We start from the raw sequence: 24,606 nt of genomic DNA, 5'->3' as shown, positions 1-24,606 counted from the left end.
AAGAGGGAACAAGAGAAAGGAGAGAGAGATTCCATCCACTGCTTCACTTTCCAAATGTCCACAGTAGGCAGGACTGATGCAGGAGCCTGGGTAGCTTCCTGGGACTTGTACATGCGTGTTGCATGCACCCGAGTCCTTAAGCCATCACCTGCTGCCTCCAGAGCATGTGTCGGTGGGAAGCTGCATCAGATGTGAAGCAATTGGGATTGAAACCTGACATTCCCAAGCAGTAACTTCACTGCTGTACCATGTGCTTGCTCCAGTTATAACTCAACACTTCAGAGCACAGCCCATGTTGTGCATGGATCTAGGTCTCTTTGAGAATAACGATTGTAGTTGAGAACAGATTATCTTTGAGTTTGGGATGGAATTAGGCCATCATTGGAAGGCGTGATTGTTCCATATTTTTAGTCCTGTTTTTAAACAGAAGTTCTGAGGAAGATGCTTCAATGACTTGGATAAATTTGGTTTTGAAATGCCTTGTGGGTTTTTCTTTTGGTATCAAGAGATTGTCTTTACAACACTTTTGCATTCAGGTTAATGGCTTTTCATGACTGTACTGAAACAGCCGACATGAACTAATTATTTATGTCTTGGGAGATTCACAGTCTAATATCACCTTAGCCCATTAGTTTTGTATCTGATGATGGCATCCTTGATGACTGAGGCTTCTGGTTTCAGCTTCTATTGGTGAAGAGGTTGAAAGTTGTCATTCCCAACCTTACAACCAGGGTAAACTGAATCTATCTTAAAATTAGTGGCTTTTCTTGGACTTCTTATAGAAGGAAGTTTCAGAGAAACCATGACTCCAAAATCTGGAGGGGTGGCCTTCTCCTAAGAGAGACAGCTGAGGGCCCCTTACCCAGAGACGGAGCCATTAGGATGACAGACTACCAAGAACACTTTGGTGATGATTCTGGCACATGGCTGGAGATGGAGTTGGGAGAAGAACGGGGGTGAATCAGGTTGGTTCTCACGAGTATATTGCTATGACAGAGCAAATCTGACCATCCCTGTGGTCTCGCTTTCTTTCTCACCATCTGGTCTCTTGCCTCACATCACACCCACCTCTGTGATGCCACCTGCTACGAGGTCCTCTCCAGAGCCACATAAATGTCCTTGAACTGTGAGCTAAAGAAACCTCTTTTTCTCTGTGAAGTACTGACACTCAGGTGTTTCATTATAGTAACAGAAAATACACTAAATTAGTCAGCCTGCAGAAATATCTACAACTTATGCCACCAAAAACTTAGGGAGCAATATTATGTAGGACAGCTTTCTTTCCCTGCGATTTCATCTGTCTCTCTGATTTGCTTCATTTTGCAGAGTGTGAGTTACATTAACATCTCCTTGAAATGAAGATGTAGATCGGAGGTTTTGTTAAGTTCCACGTGCCTCCCAGTTTCATCCTCCTTCAATTACAGAGCTTGTGATCAGTTGAAGACCAGATCACTCAAGTTATCACTTTTTATTCCATGCTTTACAAGATTCCCCCTAATAATATCATATTTGCTTTTCAAGATTTTGGTTGTATGCTTTATTTCCTCTATGGAAACACTCGGGTAAAGTTTAAATTACGGTTAATTGATAGAGGCCAAAGAGGAAGACAGAGAAATTTAATTAGTTTCTCTGCAAAGTAATATCTATTAATCTGACTTTCCACACCAGAGACTAATACATCTTAACTTTAGGTGCACACAAAATGTGCTCTGTTTAAACATACAGGTTCTGAGTCATTCTCCCAGCTTATTTTCTGTCTAGACAGAGAAGAGAATCAAATCCCTTTTAAATTATAAAATTGTCTGTGATTAGATATCACAGTTATCTCCGGAGGCATGCACGAACTTCATAAATAGTTAACACTTGTTAACACTTGATTATTCAGGCAGCCTAGAACAGACACTGTGGGCTTTCTCTGCTATGAGTCTGCAGCCCATTTGTGCTTTCAGCTACAGTGTAGAGGGGGTCGCCATGTATCCCCCTTCTCACTTCTTGCACTCAGGGGGTCTTAGCTCCTTCTAAGTGTCTCTCCCGAGTGCAAGGAGCTCCCTGAATCCACACTCCCAGGCTTGGAAGTGTGAGACTGTTGATGCCTCTCCTGTGACTGACCACCAACAGGGAAAGGCAGATGTGGATGAACCAGGTCATGGGCCAAGGAGTCTCAGCTTTCTTTCTGCCTGGTTCCACTATACGTGCTTGTCGTCAGGGTTTATGTGCTGTGAAGTGATGGACCCTTTAAAAGGCGGGGACGAGTGGGAGATCCTTCTAGCATGTTTTCTCCAAGTTCTTGCCTTCACAGAGATAAGAATTCAAAGCAGAGACATAAATACAGTACAAGGAGAGGAAAAGATTTATTTCAAAGCCCATTCATGCCTGAATAAGGGCAACTCCACGCATGCACACCCAGCACGCATGGCCTTTGAGGAGAGCCAGTGGGAGGAGGCCAGGGAGGGCCATAAACATGATCCAGATACCCAAAGGGAGAAAGGGTGTTTCTATTTGTGTCAGTTCCATTTAGGCATAAGGGGTGGCACCCCTGAGTATGAAAACTAGACAGGGTTTACTAGGTTTTCAGTCTCTCTGGGACATTCACAGCACCTCCACCCAGAGTCTAACTTCCAAGGTACCCTTCAGGGCATCTCCTCCTTCCTGATCCCAGATGACACACGGGTGCATTATGGGAAACTGGGCACATTGGGTTGAAGGGTAAGGGGGTGGAGTTACAATGCAGCACTTCTCAGACATGGTGGGAAAATATTCCTGCTCCGCTGTTCCTACTAAATCTCCCCACCTAGTTCCTTCTTATCATCTGGAATGCATAAAGGTGGTTTTTGTGGGACGCCCGAGTTGGCTCTTAAGAGAGCAAGTTATTATGACAGTGTGGGCCTGACCTCTGAATCATGGTCTATCTTCCTCTCTCACCACCTGATGGCTCTCATTGTCCCTCCCACCATGTTACCTGTCATCAGGCTCTCACCAGAGGCCAAGCAAGGGGAGCTACCTAAATGTAGGACGTTTCCCTCCAGGACTGTGTGCTAATAAGCCTCTTTATACCTCTACCAAGCCTCGGCCATTTCTTTTCATTTATGGAAAATGGCCCAACATACTACATGTGAGATTCAGAGTCCAATTATTCATACCAGAAACCAGTTCAATCCAGCACCCTTTATCGGTTCTCCCTTCTTCCGTCATCCCATTTTCTCTGGCTTCCTGAGATCACATCCCAAACTATCTGAGCCCATGTTCTCATCCCAGGACCCCACAGCTGGAGGACTCAGAGGAAGATCTGATTATGAATTTGGGAGACTGATCTTTACTGTATGTAAGCTTACATTTCATTATCACCTGCCCCTGACTGCACAGTCAGTGAGTATGATCAAGGGTCCCCTGTGTAGGGCAAGGCTTTGTGTATTGAGCAAAACAGAATCTCTGCCCACGTGGCCCTTCCATGTATCTTTTTTAAATCTTTCAGTAACCTTATGTGAGACAGATGTTATTTTTACCCTTATTTCATGAATCATTAATGGGATCAAGGATTCTCAATTCTTTGGGGGAATACAACCAGAAAACAGGTGTTGTTTTTTTTTTTTTTTTCAATAATACTAACTTTTCTCTGTGGATTCCCAGATTTAGTCTGATGCATTTTAACCAACTATGTTTGTGGTTAAACAATCTCATTCCAGCTTTCTGGGTCACTCCCAGGCACTTTCAGATTTAAGTGTCAAGATTAACTGTAGTTTCCTCTTCACCTTGGTAGCACATTGGCAGCACCTGCAGAGCTGAAGGGCAGGTGTTAAGATCTTAAAAACACAAAAACACAAATTACTGGTTCAGAAACTCCAGTTTCTCACTGGAGTCTGATTTTCAGCCACTTAGCTCTGGCTCCTGACTCCAACTCAGCAGTAAGGCAGACTCTGAGAGGCAGGCAGTGGTGATGCTTGGGTCATCAGGTCCCTCTCATTTAGAGGAGAGCCTTGCGTTGTGTTCCTGGCTCTTGGCTTTGGCCTCCCCAGGACAGGCACTGGAAAGTGAGCCAGCACATGGCAGCTACACACACACACACACACACACACACACACACGGGACACCTGCTTTCCATTCTGGAGAGTCTGGCTAGAATGCTGGCTGCTTTGTTTCCAATCCAGCTTCCTACCAATGCACACCTTGGGAGGCAACAGATGATGACCCAAGTATTCGAGTAGCTATTACTTATGTGGGAGACCTAGACGGAGTTCTGGGAGATGTGAGCCTTCATTTTATTGACTCTTCTATCCTTGTAGTGAGATAGTTCTAGAAGCCAGAATTTTTGGTGTACAATTTGGTGCCTGCCCTAATGCTGGGAATGCCAGTTCAAGTTCAAGAGCCAGTTCAGCTATTTTCATCCCCCGGGACAGCTTTTAAAAAAACTTTGTTAGGAAATATGCATGTATAATTGTATAATGTTCATCTGTGTGTATGTATGTGTGTGGTTGGAGCGAAAGACTTACGTGTTAGCAGAGGTAACACTGAATAGAAAAGATTCTATTTCTTGCCAAAAAAATTTTATTTTAAAAGAGAGAAAGGAAGGGAGGGAGAGCATGAGAGAGGGATGGAGGGAGGAGAGAGATTTGTATCTGCTGTTTCACTCCTCAAATGTTCTGCAACAATTAGCAAGGCTGGGCCAGGCTGTAGCCAGGAGCCAGGAACTCCACCCAGGTCTCCCAATCAGGTCTCCAGGGACCCAAGTACTGGAGTCACCACCTGCTGACTCTCAGAATACACATTAGCAGGGAGCCACACTTAGGAGCAGAAGTGGGACCTGAACCCAGATATTCCCATCCTGAACTGCAGGTGTCCCAAGAGGCAGCTTAATCTGAGGTGCCACAATATATGCTTTATAAAAGCAATTTTAAAGCCTTCATGTCCAGAGATATTCCTTTTCTTTTTAAGATCTATTTATTATCATTTGAAGGCAAAGTTACAGAGACAGAGAGAGGTCTTCTGGCTTCTGGCTTACTCCCTAAACAGCTACACCACCAGAGCTTGGCAGATCTGAAGCCAGCAACCAGAAGCTTCTTCTAGGTCTACTATGTGGATATAGGGGCTCAAGGTCTTAGGCAATCTTCCTCTGCTCTCCTAGACCAAAGGCAGGGAACTGGGTCAAAAGTGGTGGAGCAGCTGAGACACAAACAGTGCATATAGGATTCTAGTGGTGCGGGTGGAGGCTTAGCTTGCTACACCACCATGCCAGCTCCCAGAGACACTCCTACAGTTTTCTTTTGATGAATTACTGATATTATTAATTGACCGAGGTTATTCATATTTTTACAACCAGGAAAGAAGAGATGGAAAAGAAACAGCTAATTTATTACTGGATATATTTTTTGGTTTTAGTGGATCCGTAATAATCGTTCTTATTCACGGAGTAGCATGCACTGTGTGACAATTGCTGGTTGAGTCTCCAAATAGTTGTAACTACAAGGGTCAGAGCCAGGAGCCTGGAATTCCACCTGGGTCTCCCACATGGGTAGCATGGGCCCAAATGGTTGGGCCATCTTCCATTGCTTGCCTAGGTACATCAGCAGGCAGCTGGATTGGAAGTGGAGTAATAGAAACAAATCAGTGCTCAAACAGAATGCCAATGAGTCAGATGGAAACCTACCCTGCTTTACTAAAATGCAAACCCTTGTGTAACACTTCAGGGTGTGTCTGCAATGTGTAATGATCAGATCTGGATAGCTGTCACAGTCATCACCACAGACACTCTGTTTTGGGACTGTTCACAATCCTCCACACTTGTTATTTGAAATATGCAATTAAATATTACTGCCAACCATAACTGAACTAGTTATAAGCTTACAAACAAATGATTTTTTTCCTTGACAGGAGGTGCTGGAAGATTGTCCAGTTTGTTCTCCTTTATCTAGGCTAGGCACTGCAAATGTCTTCAAAGTCCCAGAAAGGCATATGAGGCCATGGCTTCCAAGACCATATGTTGAGAAAGATGCTGAGGCTCTAACAGGTGTCACGGGAAGGTAATTAATAACATGAGACTGATGGTCAAAACCCATTACTCCTTGATCCAGCTTCAAGGTCACTAGTTATGAACAGATGAAACAAACTGAGAGTCTTCCATGGTATTTAATCTATTAGACTTGGTCATTTAGATCATTTGGCTGCAAACTACAGGGACAGAAGGTGGGAAGAACAAAACCACTATGTTATGAGAATGCCAAATAGTTCAATGAATCTCCAGAAGGCTATGGGGAAGCAATGGAGGGAAGCGCGGCTCAGCCATTGGCAGGATAACAGACACCAATGTATGATACTGGAGGAACATTAACCTTCAAACCATGGCACCATGCACCTTTTTTAAAAAACATAAACATTGGGACTGGAACAATGGTACAGTAACTTAAGCCTCCACCCGCAGTACCATTATCCCATTTGGATGCCCATTTGAATCCCAACTGCCCCACTTCCAATCCAGCTCCCTGTTGATGGCCTGGAAAAGCAGAGAATCACCCAAACGTTTGGGCCCCTGAACCCATATGGGAGACTGACAAGAAGCTCCTAACTCCTGGCTTCAGATCGGGCCCAGTTCAAGCCATTAACCCATTTGGGGAGTAGATGAAAGGTCTCTTTCTCTCTCTCTCTCTCTCTCTCTCTCTCTCTCTCTCTCTCTCTCTCTCCTGTAAAATCTGCCTTTAAAGTAAAAATAAATCATTAAAAATAAAACAAAAATAGAATCATAAACATAGGCGCTCACTTGCACACACACACACACACGAAACATTATAGTCCACATTCAGTTGCCCAATTTTGTTACTAATAAACATAGGCTATAACCCTAAGTTCCATAATTCTCAAACCACTTGTGTTTATTGAATCATTATAATTCCAATCCACTTATTGGATTCTTAAGTTATGTTAGTATGGTATGCCCCAGCTAAGTCAGTGGGGCCAACTGAATTTTACCATCAGCTTAACTGAACATTTGAATGGGAAGCAATACTCTATGCTGGTATGAGTCACAAATGGGATAGGGACCTTTGAATTAATTTGTCTCAAGCACAAATATTACAAAAACTTCTCAAGAAGCCAAAAATAGACACATGTGTGCACAGTTCTGCTCTTATCAGACCTATTACAATCCTGTCTTAATCCAAAACGAATGTCACAGCGAAGAAATTACAGGTGCAGCTGAACCAGCCAGGTCCAACTTCCTAATATATCCACAAACAGGGATTTGATTCTTTTATTAGTAGTTAGGAAAGGTTGCATTAATATTCAGTAGTTAAAATTGCCATTCTAAATTTTTCATAATTTCCCATAGGGGAATACATTTTCTTGAAAATATTCTCAACAGGGGAATGACTTTAATAACATGGTGTTTGTAAAGATGGCAAATAATATGGCTTCCAGACCCAGGCTTGGGAAATAGTTGAAACAGCTTTTCCTTATAGATGAAGTGTTAGCTTTGCTCATTTGAGGCTGACTGAGACTGGTTTGCTTGTGTATGTAAATGTGTTAACAATCCCTTGAGTCCTGTGGACTTTCAGGTTTCCAACTCCTGTGTGAATGCTTTATAAGCTGACCTTCCGGTAGAGAAAAAAGACAGAAGATCCTGAAGCTAACTAGGAGCTCTGAAACAAAAAAGTAAAGACTGTTGGGTGAAATTCTCTATTTCTCAATCCTTTGGGTTCTCCATGCTTTCTTCTTTGCAGAAGCAGAGATACATGGTGACCTCTATTAATTTTTTTCATACAACTTGAGGTAGCCAAAGGAAGTATTTCTCACTCAAGTGAAGAAAAGAGCTACCAGAAGCCAAGGGAGCATACACGCAATTGTAGTGGGACAGAAAAGAGGCAATCCTGCAGAAAGCCTTTCTTCACAGGTGCTGGAGAGGGCCCTGCACTCTACACTCTGCAATTTCTGGGCAGGATGAGACATGAACCTGCTGGGCAGAAAGTCACAGCAGTGACACACAAGGCTAGTGACTAACTTCCCTGCAAGCCATTCATAAACAAGTCTATTCCTTGAGAGCACCACGCTGAGGATTCCAAGATCTTCAGGCAGGAACTACATTTCAGTCTCCCAAAATCCAGATGTAGACTTGCACATGTGAATGGGAGGACTGAGAGGGAATGGTTGGGAAAGGACAAAAGGAAGACTAAGGGGACTGCCCCCAAGTCTCTCTGACCAAGAGTACAGAAGAGTAAAACAGCACTATCGGGCCTGGCGCAGTAGCCCAGTGGTTAAAGTCCTCACCTTGAACACGCCGGGATCCCATATGGGTGCCAGTTCTAATCCCAGCAGCCCCGCTTCCCATCCAGCTCTCTGCTTGTGGCCTGGGAAAGCAATGGAGGACACCCAAAGCCTTGGGACCCTGCACCCACATGGGACACCAGAAGAAACTCCTGACTCTTGGCTTCAGATTGGCTCAACTTGCCATTGTGACCACTTGGGGAGTGAATCAGTGGATGGAAGATCTTTCTTCTCTGTCTCCTCCACTCTGCATATCTGACTTTCCAATAAAAATTTTAAAAATCTTAAAATAAAAAACAGCAACCATTATAAAGGCAGTAAAATGATTTTATGTACCCATAAATATTAGAGGAAACAAAGATAGATGAATAAAGAAGAAAGTTGCATAGATACATAACAGTGATTTAGTACATTCATAGGGAAGGTTCTAGAAGTATATAACATTGTGTTAACAGGTCTTATCTCTGACCACTGCATGCATTTGTTGGTTTACTTTTTTCTTATTTTAGTTTCTATAGAGCACTGAATTTTACAAATCAGTCATTGGGAGCAGTAGCTCCAAACTGAAAGGAAAAATAACTAAATCAAAGAATGACATATTCCACTTGCTCCTATGACTATTTTAACAGGGAAACAATGAGAGAATCAAAGAAAATCTTGGCACTTTCCTAAATGCTTTTATTTAAAAGTATAACCTTTTAATGTATATTTATATAAAAATGTCTATTCTACTTGACTAGTATCTCCTACATTTTTCCATATTATCTTCCTTTATTGTTCTAATCATTTTCCTTAACAATTAGACTATAAAATTATAAATGCATTGCTTTGCTATAAAGGCAGTATTATGCCATACATAATAGAACTATAAATAAGGAAAACACTATTAACACATAAATTCTAACCATCACTATCCCTACATGCCTACCAAAAAGCAGGCTATTTCCCTCCAGTTGTTAATTCTACAGATGATTCTTAACCTATATGTGAAATTAACGGACATCACCAGTTGTTTTGTTCTATAAAAACATTGCATTAACAATGCTTTATTGACCTCAAGCTCTATAAGATAAACGATTCAGTGCAACGATCTCCTCTAGAAATGACAAGATAAAGAATTGTTAGTGATAAAATTATTCAGAGATCTGTGTCCTCGCAGTGTGTATCAGGGCCCAGGGTTATGCTTGCAATTGAACATCACAGTATCAAAATGCCAGTTCAAGTGCCCACTGCTCCCCTTTCAGTTCAGCTCCCTGCTAATGCACACCATGGGGAGCAGTCACAGATGACCTCAGTACTTGGGCCCCTGCCACCCATGTGGGAGACCAGATGGAGTTCCTGGTTTCTGCCTGATCCAGCTCTGGCTATTGCAGCCATTTTTAAGAGTAAAACAAGTAGATCAGCAGATGAAAGCTTCTCTCTCATCACTCTGTCTTTCAAGTGAATAAATCTCTAAAAAAAATTTTTTAATAGTGTTAGGGCTTGTGAGGAAAAGCTCATAGGTACCCACAATTGGCCATAGTGACAAAGTCTAAACAATGCAAATGTTGTGGCAAATATCAAATTCCTGTGACTTCCATAAGCTAAAGTATGTAAAGACTTCTTCAATATAGTCTACAAGAAGTCTGTATTTCAAGTATATACTAGTAAACCTACTAACTTGGAATAAATCCCTCTGCTTCCAGGAAGGGTCCCACAAGACAATGTTAAGACCTCTTTTATCTCCACCTTCCTGGGACCTCAGCAATAGAGTCTGCCAAGCACAAACCTCCCCGATTTAGACTCATGCTGCAGCAAGAACCAAGAATAAATAGTTGATGAATAATGAATGAGTGAACCTATCTAACTGCTGCATAAAAGGATTGAGATCTGAACATTGTTCTGGTTTCTTTGGAGGCCAAGGCTCAGGAATCCCAACACGGTAAACCTCCAGTCATGTTTACATCAACTGCTGAGCCACGGCCACGGCTGAGTGAGTGTTGTCTCCGTGTGACCTGTTAAAACAGTGATTGTAAGGGTTGTTACAGTGAAGGCCTTATTCAATCAACAGGATAATATAAATGGCTGAGAAAGATAAGCTTCTTTCCCCTGTGTAACAAACCAGGGCAGGTGTCTAAAAATCAGAGCAGGAGGCAGAGCCATGGCAGGTTGAGATTTCCTCCCCAGATCTAATTTTACAAACAAATTCAGCGCAAACTCCCTCCAAGCAGGATCTGCACTAAGGGCAGACTCATTTATCTTCTGCTGATGAACACAGCTATGTGAATAGCTGATCCAGTCATCTCTGTGTGCAAAAGGGTGCCAGGAACATTGTTTGAAACCAACCTATTGACTAATGCAAGTGTAGATCTGTTGCCACTGCACTCAGCTAAATATATAGGTAACTTGGTTCTGTCTTTATCATCTTAGCCGGTCTGCCAAGGAAATGCCCTCCACCTACCAGAAACTATCTTCCATATGACATCCATTTGTGAAATGAGTATTTCTGGAAATGTGTAAAATAGCCTCAGCAAGTACATCGCCAGCATGAGCACCCTGAGCACAGGTTTTCAAGTCTAGCTGAGTACACGTTGGCAACAGGGTTCCTAGCTGCCTTCTTTTAACATTCTGCAGAAAAGGCTTACTACTAGGGGCCCATTGGCAACCAGCCAGTGCTGGGCTCATTTTTCAAGGAATTTCTTTTGAAACAACAACAACAATGAAAGATTTATTTACTTATTTAAAAAGCAGAGTTACACAGAGAGAGAGAGAGAAACAGAGAAAGAGCTCTTCCAGGGTCACAATGGCTGGGGCCAGAACAGGTTGAAACCAGGAACCAAGAGCTTCTTCCATGTCTCCCATGCGAGTGGCGGGCCCCAAGCACTGGGGACATCATCCTCTTCTTTCCCCAGTGTATTAGCAAAGAAGCTGGTTGTGAAGTGGAGCAGCTGGGATTCAAACAAACATTCATATGGAGTGCTGGCATCCCAACTTAAGGCACTGTACCACTGCCTCGGCCTCTCAGACAATGTCCTACTAGATGTTCATTTTAGCCAATCCCCAAGCCTTAAAGATCATCACATACAAGATGGCCCTAATTGTACCTCTTCAGCTCCCTTCCAGTGCCACCCTGGGAGGCAGCAGGAGATGACCCAAGCAGTTAGGTCCCTGCCACCTACATGGAACGCCTGCACGGAGTTCCAGTTTCCTGGCTTCTGTGTTGCTGGCATCAGGATAGTGAATCAGCAAATGGAAGATCTCGCTGCCTTTCAACCATTCACATAAATAACAACCCCTTTAAAAAAGAACCCTTGCGGCCAAGGATGGTAGCCTAGTAGCTAAAGTCCTCACGTTGCATGTGCCAGGGTCCCATATGGGTGCCAGTTCGTGTCCTGGCAGCCCAGCTTCCATCCAACTCCTGCTTGTGGCCCATGGCCTTGGGACCCTGAACCCACATGGGAGACCCAGAAGAAGCTCCTGGCTCCTGGCTTCAGATTGGCTCAGCCCCAGCCATTGCATCACTTGGGGAGTGAATCATCGAACAGAAGGTCTTTCTGTCTTTCCTCCTCTCTGTGTATCTGACTGTCCAATTAAAATAAATAAAAATCTTTAAAAGAAAAAAAAGCCTTGGGAGTATACTTTGAAAAGAGAAGCAAAGGCTAACTCCTAGTCTTAGCTCCATCTCATTGAGTACACTGAGTTTAGTTCTTGGAGCTATCAGCCAAAACACAAGACACTCACCTTTAATCTTTGCTATGAATTATTTTTCAAACATACAATATTGCCTTAAGCATAATAATATCAAAATGTTCACACTCATAATAAAAGAGAAAGTTGAAAGGAGAAAAGTCAGCTGTTTTGCTTAGAAGTATAATTTTATTGAAAATCTACAGGAGTTGGGCCCGGCGTGGCCTAGCGGCTAAAGTCCTCGCCTTGAAAGCCCCGGGAGCCCATATGGGCGCCGGTTCTAATCCCGGCAGCTCCACTTCCCATCCAGCTCCCTGCTGGTGGCCTGGGAAAGCATTCGAGGACGGCCCAAAGCTTTGGGACCCTGCATCCGCGTGGGAGACCTGGAAGAGGTTTCTGGTCCCGGCATCGGTTCGGCGCGCACCGGCCGTTGCGGCTCACTTGGGGAGTGAATCATCGGATGGAAGATCTTCCTCTCTGTCTCTCCTCCTTTCTGTATATCCAGCTTTCCAACAACAATAAAATCTTTAAAAAAAAAATCTACAGGAGTTTAGACATGAAATACAAAATATAAAATGCTGGAAAAGCCGTATTTCCACTGATATAATTAGCATTCTGCATTTAGCCAAGAATGATTAGAGCATGACATGTTTAAATTACTCCTGCAACATAACAGATTCAGAATGACTATAAATAATGTTAGTTTTTTGTTATTAATATTTCTTTCCCTTGAAAGCCTGTACTACCCCAAGATTCTGAAGATGGCCCCATGTTAATCGGCCTGATTTGAACGCCCTCTCTTAGTGCACCATCTGCAGAACATTGCTTATGGTTTTCTAAGAGTAAATAACACAAAGAAGCAAAAAGCTTGAGCAGAAGAATGAAAAGCAAATGAACATTCAGTGATTTCCAGGCAAGGTTGTATTTTAGCTGTGGGTAATTTTAAAACATACACAGCTAGCGCCATCTAGAGCACCAAGAATGGAAACCACCTCTTGAGAGCAAATAGACTGTTAGCAGTCACACTGGATCAAAAAATGTCACAGGGAATGACTCAGCATTATAACAGAAAACTCTAGTCTTTGCTCAGTGAGCCAGTAGGACGCTAATGAGCCTCAGCCCTGAACCACCAAAGATTCATTGAAAATGGAAAACGTGGCTTATGTTCAAGACCACTTCTAAATTCTATCCCAGCCTACTGAAGGATAAAAACAAAAGAAAAGCAAATGGAACAATTTTACCAGAGGGGGGAAAGATTCCTGAGCCTTCTGCTTTAACCAAGGGGCCACATTTCTTTTTGCTTTCCTCCTTTAACTTGGTAATTTATGTTTCAAAATATTTTTGAGGACACCTACTCAAAAGCCAGAGACTTCAAAATAAAATACTCTGCCCTCCAGGAATGTTAATTTCATGTTGATGAAATTTTTTTGTTTGTTTTCCCTGTTGTGAACTGTTTTCTGGCTCTGTGTTTAAGAGGATGTATAACAGAAGTGTAAGGAGTTATTCCAATATCCTTCCCTGGACCCGGCGCCATGTCTTCTTCCTCACAGCTCATGAAATTCCCGCCGGCCTAGCTATCCACCAATCGGATGTAACCTGGCATTCCACCTGAATCCCACCCCCCTCATGTTCCAGCCCCCTCCCCAACTCCGCCCACTCGCCAATCATCCCTAAGCATTCACCTGCAGGCACCAATCCCCTGGGGGCCTCCCCTCAATCCCTCCCAATCCCCACCCCCTACACCTGGCAGACAAAAAGGACCCCCAGGTGTGGCTCTCTCTCTGGTTTCTCCTCCTCTCTCTCTCTTCTCTCTCTCTCTTCTCTCTCTCTCTCCTCTCTTGCCCTTCTTTCCTGATCTTCACCACCTCTACCTTGTTCCTGCTCCATTGGAATAAACCTCCTAAGATACCTCGTTACGTGTGGTGTGTTTCAGCTCACAGTAAAGAACCAGGTTGTGGGAATTAGCTGCGCGCAATAATATAGTAATATCCTATGAACTAGAATTCTGACAATCTTTTTAAATAACTAACAAGAAGTGTAGCAGAGACTGACTTGTCCAGATGTGGAGATACAGTACAGTATGTGTCTCTGCATCCAGATCGAAGATGGACTCCCAGTGAAACAGTTGAAAATAGCCTGACAGTAGGATGCTGGACTGTCCGACATCATCCATGCCTACAGTGTCAGGAAACACTTCAATAGCAGAATAATGGGCTTATGACTGTTCATGAAGGACCACCCATTGTAATAGTAGACAGGAAATCAATAGGAGGGGAGGGGTTTGGGGAGAGGGACGGGAACTCCCAGAGCCTATGGAACTGTATCATAATCCAATAATAAATAATAATTTTTAGAAAATGTAACTGGCAAGAGATGCACAAAACAGCATTTCTAAAGTTGGTGGAGGGCCAGCGTTGTGGCTCAGTGGATAAAGCTATCATTTTGACAAGGGCATCTCATGTTGGAGCACTTGTTTGAGCCCCAAATGCTCAGCTCCCTATCAGTTCAACTGCGGGAACAGCTGAAGATGGCCTATGTGCTTGGGCCCCTAAAACCCATGTGGGAGACTGGGCTGGGGCTCCAAGCTCCTGGCTCACCCCCTGGCAGCCATTTAGGGAGAAATCAGTTGAGACAAGCACTAAGCTTTAACCAATGTCACCTCCTTGTCACCAAGCTATTTCTCTGGCCCTCTGAGAAACAAGAGATAGGTCAGACCACTGGCAAATTTCCCTTATTGGCTAGTTTCAATGAGCTTGGTACTAAGGATTCCTTACCCTTTAAGTCTCACAAAAAAGTAGCCTCAAATAATCCGATGTCAGCCAATAGGTTATTTTTCTATTCTTTTTTCTCCAAAACATATTTATCTGTTTTTATTGAAAGTCAGATTTACATAGAGAAGCAGAGACAGGGAGAAAGATTTTCCATCCACTGGTTCACTCCCCCAAGTGGTCACAATGGACAGAGCTGAGCTGATCTGAAGCCAGAAGCCAGGAGCTTCTTCTGGGTCACCCATGTGGGTTCAGGGTCCCAAGGCTTTGAGCCATCCTCCACTGTTTTCCCGAGGTCACAAACAGGGAGCTGGATAGAAATTAAGTTATAGTAAAAACAAAAAAAGCTGTAACAATTATGCAAACTCAAAAACCTCCTTTAATTTTTTATTTCTTTGGCTTACTTTCTCTCATCCTTCCTCTCTTCTACTCTGACCTAATCTGGCTGCTTCCTGGGAAACTCTTCATTTGCTCACCTTTATCACACATTGGCACACTCACCTGGAAACTACTTCCACACTTGCAGAAGTGAGCTCTGTAGGGGAAAGGCAAAGCTTTCAGACTAGAAGAGTACCAAATACAAAGTAAAATGGCTGGTATGCGTAATGTCTACCTACAGCAAAACTCAATTCTCTCAAGTTTTGATTAAACCATTATTTAGGCCTACTTTCTGTATTATTGCTAAAAAGAATGCCACCTTAATAGCTAATAAACTCCCCATTATTATCCATTATAAAAAAGCCATACAATTCCCACACATCTACATGTCTAATCATGTGACCCAGAACCAAGCTATCTAGATGAGAGTGCCTCATTTCAGACAAACCTACCATTTTAGTAAATCCAAATAAGCCAGATGCTAAACTCCGACATTTTTATCTGAAAGAACTTTCATCGTGTTTTTTGAAACTTGTTTGATGCTTGATGCTTGAAACTGATCTCTATAGTGCATGCTTTCTGGCCAAAGGCATTTATATACCACAGGTAAGCAAAGCAGGATGTAACAGACAGAAGACAAATATGAAAATAGTGTTGGGTCTGCTGTTTAACAAGAACAGTTGAGCATTTGACAAGAACAGGTGAGCGTCATCAGGGACTGGTAGCATAATTCACTCAGGAAAGAAAATAATATCATCTATATGTATAGCGTAATGAGCTTCGACCATCTGTTATAAACCAGAGAAGAAGACATAACAAGTACAAACAGCTAAAATGAGACACTGATCCAATACGACACAGAGTGGGGGAAATGAGACATTAACAAAAACAGATTACAAATAGGACATAAAAAGGTACCCCAAACCCACAGAATATATAGTGAATGAAGGCCCACTGGCTTCACATCGAGAAAGATCATCGAAGCTCAAGAAAGAGTGAAAGAGGGAGGAACTAAAAATCATAAAATGTGACTCTTACTACTCAATTATTAACACCAAAGTTAAAATAACAATTCTTTTAAAAGATTGTCAGGTCAACACTATGGCACAGCTGCTTAAATAAACCACACTTGCAAAATCTTCATCCCATGACAGAGTGCCAATTTGAGTCCCAGCTGCTCTGCTTCTGCTACTACTCCCTGTTAATGCATCTGGGAAAGAGTAGAAGGTGCCTCCATTTCTCGGGCCCCTAACATACATATGGGAGACCTTGATGGTCTCCTGGGCTCATCCTGACCCAGATGTGACTATTGTGGGCACTGGGGAGTGAACTGCTGTCATTCTCATGCGCACTCTCTCTTTCTCTCTGCCTTTCAAATAAATAAAACTTTTTTTTGAACTTTATTTTTTTTCACTTTTTTTACATTTTATTATTATTCATTTTATGATGCAGTTCCATATTCCCTTATCCCCTCCCCAATTTCCTCCCCCCCCACCTAGTTCCTCTATATCATTACTAACATATAGTTCTTCATACTCAGTCATATGTCTATCATTGAGCGCATGGACAATGGCAGAAAGTCCAGAATCCTATTGTCAAGATATAGTAAACAGTTTCATTGTAAGTCCATCTTTGTCTGGAAGCAGAAATGCATACTATACTGCATCCTCACATCTGGATGTTAGTTTCCATTTCACAGCTACTATACATCCCCTTAAATGAAAAGTCATGATACAAAATCAACAATAGAAAGAAAAATAGAAATTTACAATGCCATGAAGTTAAATGACATGTTACTAGATATGACAGTCTCCATTACACAGCTACTATACATCCCCTTAAATGAAAAGCCACAAAACAAAATCAACATCAGCGAGAAAAAAAAGAAATTAACAACACCAAGAAGTTAAATAACATGCTATTAAATGACTAACATGTAGCTGAAGAAATGCAAATCAAGAACCTTCTTGCAGAAAATGATGCCACTGCATGATCTACGAGTCACTGAATGATTTAATCAGAAGGAAGTGTTTTGAAGAGAAGAAACCAACAGAAAACAACAAAATTCATGCAATATAGTTTCCGCTGATCTTTGTTGGTGAAGTGTATCTCCTCCAGACAATAAGCACATGGGTTTTGTTTTTTAATCCAGTCTACCAATCTACGACGTTTGAGCTTAAGCCATTTACATTCAGAGTTTAATATGTATGGGTGGTACTTTGGTCCTGTCATTTTAGGAATGGGTTGTTCATTGATTTAGTCTTCTGTTGTCATTTTACTGGGATCTTCATCCCATTTGCCTTTGGTTTGTGTAGGTGCTCTTCCTCTTCTGTCAAGAGAACATCTTGAAGTATCATTTGTAGGGCAGGTTTGGAAGAGGCAAATTCTTTTAAACTTTTCTTGACTGTGGAAGAATTTTATTTCATTTTCAAAGACAAAAGAAAGTTTTGCTGGATATGTTATCCTAGGCCGACAATTTTTTTCTTTTAGAATCTGGAATATGTCACTCCATTCTCTTCTTGCCTGTACAGTTTCCTGTGAGAAATCTCCTGTGAGCTTAATTGGCATCCCTTTATATGTCAATTGATTTTTTTCATGTGCACATTTAAGGATTTTTTTCCTTGTGTTCAACTGAAGAGAGCTTGATAAACATGTGGTACATCAGGCGCCACTTTGCACACTGTGACAATAGCTTTAAGACTGCAGGGGACAACAGTGAACTGCTCATGTGCTAAACTCGCGAGAACTTGCTGAGTTCCATGGATTGCACTGGTCCCACAGGAAAATAATACCGACTGTGGCATCATACCAGTCAAAATAGGTCCGTGTGGCACCCAGACCTAACCTCCGACAAGAACAGCGCCACCAACAACCTAATTATAAAGGACACCTGGTGTCTCTCTAATCCTGGGACTTGCTCCAACTAGAAGTGGGAGAAAGGTTGCAGAGACAACAGTGCAGCCTCAGCACGGTATCACAGGTGGTGGAGACTAATGAACCAGGAGCTGTGGAGACCACAATGGAAATCTGACGTAAGAACCCAGACCTGGAACTCGCTGGAGGTTGTGACACAAGTGGCTGCAAGCAAAGAGTTGTGTACCAACCGCAATAAGTAAAATCGCATTGTAGACCTGTGGGTGACACAGCTTAGAAACCTGCCCCAAGGAGAAGACTCTGCTAACCAGAACTACAATGATCAAGAGCAAAAGAAGAGACAAAGGTACAATGAATATTACTGAAAACTCCCCTGCAAAGGAGCAAAACCCTATGTCAACCTCAGAGTTAACTGAGAAAGACATCGAGAAAATGGGGCACACAGAATCCATAAGGCTCATTTTAAAGATTCTGATCAAAAATGAGAAGCTCATGCAAGAATTCAAAGAATTTAAGGAAGCAATAAAGCAAAATCAAGGCTGATATATCAGAAATTAAGAACATAGTAGAGCAAATTAAAAGTACAGTGGAGAGTCTCCAAAATAGAATGAAGCAAGCAGAAGAAAGAATCTTAGAATTGGAAAATATTTCCTGTCATCAGGGGGAAGCAAACAAAAAGCTGGAAGCAGAGCTGGATCAGGCCAAAAAAAGTATTCAAGAATTGAAAGACACTATTAAGAGGCCAAATATAAGAGTTATGGGAAGCCCAGAAGGTGCAGAAAGAGAAGCTGAGTTTGCAAATGTATTTAATGAAATAATAAAGGAAAATTTCCCTAATCTGGAGAAAGCATTGGGAAACAAGATCCAGGAGGGGCACAGAACTCCCAACAGGCTTGATCAAAAGCAATCTTCACCAAGACACATGATTATCAAATAAATAAATCTTTAAAAATAAAACAAAAAGTTTAGCACATATCCACACTTCTTAGGAACCACATGAAATCACTTTATTTAATTCGCCCAGGGGACCAGTGTGATGGTTCAACAGGCTTATCCTGTACATCTAGCACTGGTACCCCATATGGGTGATATGGGTGCTTCTTCTACTCCTGGCTGCTCTATCTCTGATCCAGCTCCCTGCTTATGGAGTGGGAAAGCAGTGGGACAATGGCCCAAGACCTTGGGCCCCTGTAACTAGGTAGGAGACCCCGATAAAAATTCCTGGCTCCTGGCTTTGGATTGGCTCAGCTCTGGCCATTGTAGCCATTAGGGAATGAACCATAGGATGGAAGACCTTTCTGTCACGCCTTCTCTCTGTGAATTGGTCTTTCAAATAAAGATAAATAAGTAAATAAAACACAGTACTGACAAAAGACCCATGAGACATGAATTATAATCTTCACCTTGCAGAGGATTTGTTTACCTGCTTGAGCTGCCATAACAGAATTCCAGACTGTCTACAGCCATACCACCCTGAATGTACCCAATCTTATCTGATCTCGGAAGCTAAGCAGGGTCAGGCCTGGTTAGTACTTGGATGGGAGAATTCCACAGACTGGGCAGCTTAAACATCAGGGCTGATTGCTCATGGTTCAAGTCCAAGTCAAGGTGCCAGCCAGAGTTGATTTTGGATGAAGATTCTCTGCTTGTCTTGTAGATGGCCACCTTCTACCCATGCCCTCACAGGGCACATAGTACAGGTTTTCTGGCTTCTCTTTCTCTTCTTGCTAGGATGCCAGTGCCAAACTTTATGACTTCATTTGATCTTAACCACATCTTTAAAGTTCCCATTTTTGATATAGTCACATTTGTGGTTAAGGCTACAATGTGGAGGGGAGACAAAATTTGACCCATAAAAGATGAGAAACTGGAGATCCACTCCCCACATTTCTCCACCCTACCTTTGGCTCTGGAAGACAGCATTGTCCCAGCTCCCTCCAGATGAGAGTGGACTTCATTCAAAGGAGGCATTAGCAGGGGAACTCACACATGACTTAATGGCAGCCATGGGCCTTATTTGGTGATCCTTATCCCACAGCTGAAATCTTTGCCAGGATCCAGGCCAGCCCCACCCCTCCTGCCTTGTCACTCCAGGTTCACTGTGCTAACAGCTTCCTGCTGTCAATTCCAGAGTGTCTTGGTATTCCTTGTGTTTGTGCTATCCCAGGACACACGTTTGTCCATAGTGAATTCTTAAGACTCTATTTGATGTGCCACCTGTTTCCTATAGGCTGTTAATAAAAGTGATACCAGGAGACAGATGGTCAAGGTAGGATTCTGAAATTGCTCACGCTGGCTGTGAGATAGGTAACGCCACTACCGTTACTGAAATATGCACTGGTAGTGACAGGCATTTATTTTGCACAGAAAAAAAAATGGTACTTATTTGTCAATGTGGCAGAGGTCAAGTGCAGGGCAAAGGTACATCAAGTGACTACAGTGTTGCTTTACCCTCTAAGATGGAGCATGCTCACATTATTCCTTTGTTAATCAAAGCAGTACTTAGAGGAATGACTTGAGCAGGTCCTCAGGGCTTGAGTAAATATATCAGTAAATGCTTCCCTGTTGTGATTGCCTTGCCACCCTTCCCTTCGCCCCAGAATTCCCTGTGATCAGTTAGCCAAAGTGAGCACGCATGGGGCTCGCTTGGACAGGTCTGCGTGAAGGAAGCACACAGCCACCATCCTCGTATTATAGCTCTAACCCAGGGGTGGCCTTGAAAGACAGCAGTGATGATAAGAAATCTGCCCAGTGAGTGGAATTTGGAAAAGAGGAACATTTGACAGCTCAGTTTACACAAAAGGCGCTATGCACCAAATAATACAGATCTCTACAGATGCACTGCCGGTGGCTGACAGATTGGCCAACTTCTCAGGATTTGGAAAAACAGGAAGATGGATGTCAAGGGGATCTGAAAGAGAGATGTTAGATGGACTCGTCAAAACAGTCCAGAATGCGGACATATTGGTGTACTGTGTAAACGGCCATCAGCAGGTAACTACTGCAGAAGTCTCTCCATCACCTAGCTGATGGGCTTACTATTTAAGTCTGTGGTCCTCGAGATCCATTAGCGATTGAATGATTTCTGAGAAGGATTTACAGGACTCAGAAGTCATGATACTCACAGGCACAGTTTCGTACTGGGGAAGAAAAGTACAAGGCTGGATCCATAATTAATAATAATCTCACAAGGGGAGTCTAGAGGCCATGGCGTATGAGCTTCCAGGAGTCCCCTCCCCATGGAGTCACGCAGGCTGCACATACTCCCCAGCAACAAACCACAGCAGTATGGGAGAAGCGTATTCTGCTGTGGAAGCTCAAGACCAGAGTTTCTATGGGCTTCTGTATGATCATCTTTTGTCTACGTGACTACTGCCATTGAGCAAAACAGCAGACGCCCCGGAGGCAGTCAGGCTAATCATTATTTGCACAAACTATCTAGATGAGCTGCTACAGGACAGTTGAAGGTGCTGAGCATTCGTATGCTTTTCAACAGCATGGGAAATAGTTGAATAGCTGTTACCTGAAGCCAGTCAAGGGCCAATCTGTCATGCATGAAGGCCTTCTGAGAATGCGCAAGATTTAAAGCATATGAGGTCTTTGGGTTCATTCTTCCCTACACATGCACCCTGTAAGCTACCATGTAACCCTTTTTCTAGGCAAAGTCCAACAGCAGAGAAAAATCCCCACCTTGTACTACAGCAGCATTCCTCAGGGGACCAGGCAGCCTGAATCAGACTGAATCAGACTGTCCTCTCACAAAACAAGGCAGCTCTTCATCCTTAAGAGACTGGATATATACTTAAGCACAGATTAACTTGGTTTTTCCTGTCCATAATAGGTTTCTTTCAGCATCAACAATTCAATTGCCCTTACTTATAATCTACACAATTTCCACTGGTCTTTTTTAAAGATTTGTTTTCATTTGGAAGGCAGTTACAGTTAGAAAGGGGAGACAGAGTAAGAGAGGTCTTCCATCCCTGGGAATTCTTCCACTGTTCGCTCCCTAAATGGCCCAAACAGCCAGAGATGAGCCACTCTGAGGCCAGGAGTTTTCCCCAGGTCTCCCAACTGGTTACAGGGTCCCAATGACTTGAGCCATCTTCTGCCACCTTCCCAGTCCATAAGCAGGGAGCCAGATCAGAAGTGGAGCAGCGGGTGACCATATGGGATGCTGGCACTGCAGGTATGAAGGCTAAGCCTACTACACCTTGGCATCCCACCACCACTATTGATGTTTGTTTGTTTGTTTGTCTAGTACAAAAGTACTATATCTAAATATCACTTTGGGAAGGGAGCAGCACTATGGTGTAGTGAATAAAGCTGTTGCCTGTGACACCAGCATCCCATATAGGCACAGCTTTCAGCTCCCTGTTAACATAACAGGGAGAACAGTGGAGGAATTCCCAGTTCCTTGGGCCCCTCCACCTAAGGGGCAGCCCAGGAGCAGGCTCCCAATTCTTCAAACCCACTCAGCTCTGTCTACTTCAGCCATTTGAGCGGTGAACCAGAGGATGGAAGATCTATCTATGAATTATGCTTTTCAATTAATTTAATAAATATATTTTTTAAAATGAATATCACAGGGCCCGGCGGCGTGGCCTAGCGGCTAAAAGTCCTCGCCTTGAATGCCCCGGGATCCCATATGGGCGCCGGTTCTAATCCCGGCAGCTCCACTTCCCATCCAGCTCCCTGTTTGTGGCCTGGGGAAGCAGTCGAGGACGGCCCAAAGCTTTGGGACCCTGCACCCGCGTGGGAGACCCGGAAGAGGTTCCTGGTTCCCGGCATCGGATTGGCACGCACCGGCCCGTTGCGGCTCACTTGGGGAGTGAAACATCGGATGGAAGATCTTCCTCTCTGTATATCCGGCTTTCCAATAATAATAAAATCTTTAAAAAAAAATGAATATCACAGGATTGGCACAGTGGCTTGGCAGGCTGGTCCTTCATCTGAATCACAGGTGTGGCTCCCTGCTTGTAGACTGACACACCAGTGGATGATTATCCATGTCCTTGGGGCCCTACACCCATGTGGGAGGCCTGCAGGAGGTTCCTGGCTTCTGCCTTCAGCTCAACTCATCTCTGGATGTTGCAGCCACTGGGGGAGTAAACCAGCAGATGGAGGATCTCCCTCTCTGTCTCTCCTTCTATCTGGGAATCTGGCTTTCAAATCAAAACAAATAAATCTTTAGAAATAAATAAATATGACAGTAAACATATCAACGATTTGATCCTTCAGCCCACGAACAAATACATTTGTTTCTAAAAATTATTTCATCAATATTTTGTAATTTCCAACATATATAACCTGAACCAAACTTAGTGTTATTGTTTTCATTTCAATGGTGTACTAATTACAGAAATGACTGATATGTGTGAGGTTTGGCCCCGTATCCTGTGATATTTTCAGGTTCTAAGATTGTTCTCATAACCATGTTTTTTGGGGAATAAAAAGGTTTTCCTTTCTAATCAATATGCATGTTCTTTTCACCCAGTTGCCTTACACCTCCCGCACAGTGTTGAATAAAAGCAGTGAAAGTGGTGCTCCATATTTCATACTTTGTACCCAACATTAGCAAAAAGCATTCAGTTTCTAGCATTAAATATGAAAGTAGATTTAGGGTTTTTTTTTTAATTGGATGCCTTTTTTGGCCAGCCAAATGGTTGCCATCTCCAACTTACCAAGAATATTATGAGAGCAATACAAAATGCCTAAACATGCATTCCTCAATGTCTAAAAAGAATCTCTGGTGTTATAGATCAAGGTCTAAACGAGGAAATGCCTAGCATTGGCATGTATCATTACAACGGAATGACTGCTATTACCTGAGGACTAAGAACGAAGACGCCTGAATTGTAGTCAACACTGAAAATGGCAAAGTTCTTACTGATACCATCTTTGCTTAGTATGGCATAACTATGATACATTAAAATAAAAAAATGATTTCTGCTTGTTGATCAATATACAATTGTAAGAAGTTATCTGAATAGTTAACTATTTCAGTATAATAAAAAACAATGCTTGTTTTATGTCACAGAGTTTCCAGTCTATTCCTGTTCCACTGAAGTTCTTTAAAATGAACGGACGCTGAAGTTTGTAAAATGTTTTTTGGCAACACTATTGAACAAGTTTTTCTTTTTAGCTTGTTAATGTCACAAAATATGTCAATTATTTTTTAATATTATATTTGTCCATTCTCAGGCTAAATTTTTTCTGGTTAGGATGCATTAGTCCTCTTGTTTCCTGGATTTGATTCCCTAATATTGTAAATTTTGGTGCCTATATATATAAGAAGGATTAGTTAGATTTCCTGGTGAGGATTTTGATTTGGCTTTGTTAATGTAATTTTCTTAATAACACTTTGTATGGTTTCAGTTATGTTGGTAATTACAATAAAACAATCTGAGAAATATTTTTTGCTTTTGCCTTTTCCTCATGTAATTGGTAGAAGTCACCAAGTAATTTGGCCTTAGAGATGTATTTATAGGTTTTCACTAAGATTCAATTTCTCGATTGACTCGCAAGATGGCCGACATAGGAGGAAGACTGTGAGAGAGCTCACAGACAGAGAGGGCTAGAACGCGACAAAAGAGTAAGTGGAGCAGCATAGAACTACAGGGAGAAGAACGTGAAGTTCCCTGGACAGTGTGGAACCAAAAAAATCCACACAACT

General features: G+C 42.6%; 2 long non-coding RNA genes across 3 annotated transcripts in view; both read right to left on the bottom strand.

Annotated features, from left to right (window-relative positions):
• The window catches only part of LOC105941728 (uncharacterized), a 118,603-nt gene that overhangs the window by 84,726 nt on the left and 9,271 nt on the right, over positions 1 to 24,606 (bottom strand). The gene's annotated exons all lie outside the window — the stretch shown is intronic.
• Positions 629 to 9,348, bottom strand: LOC131481669 (uncharacterized). Its single transcript, XR_009246494.1, has 3 exons — positions 9,302 to 9,348; positions 863 to 927; positions 629 to 684 (listed from the first exon to the last, which is right to left on the bottom strand). It is a non-coding gene; the product is annotated as an uncharacterized LOC131481669 (long non-coding RNA).

The sequence above is a fragment of the Ochotona princeps genome, chromosome 13 (genome assembly GCF_030435755.1).
Source record: "Ochotona princeps isolate mOchPri1 chromosome 13, mOchPri1.hap1, whole genome shotgun sequence".
Classification (NCBI taxonomy): domain Eukaryota; kingdom Metazoa; phylum Chordata; class Mammalia; order Lagomorpha; family Ochotonidae; genus Ochotona; species Ochotona princeps.
Note: the sequence above shows the minus strand (reverse complement) of the source record. Positions and strands in the feature narration are given on the sequence as shown.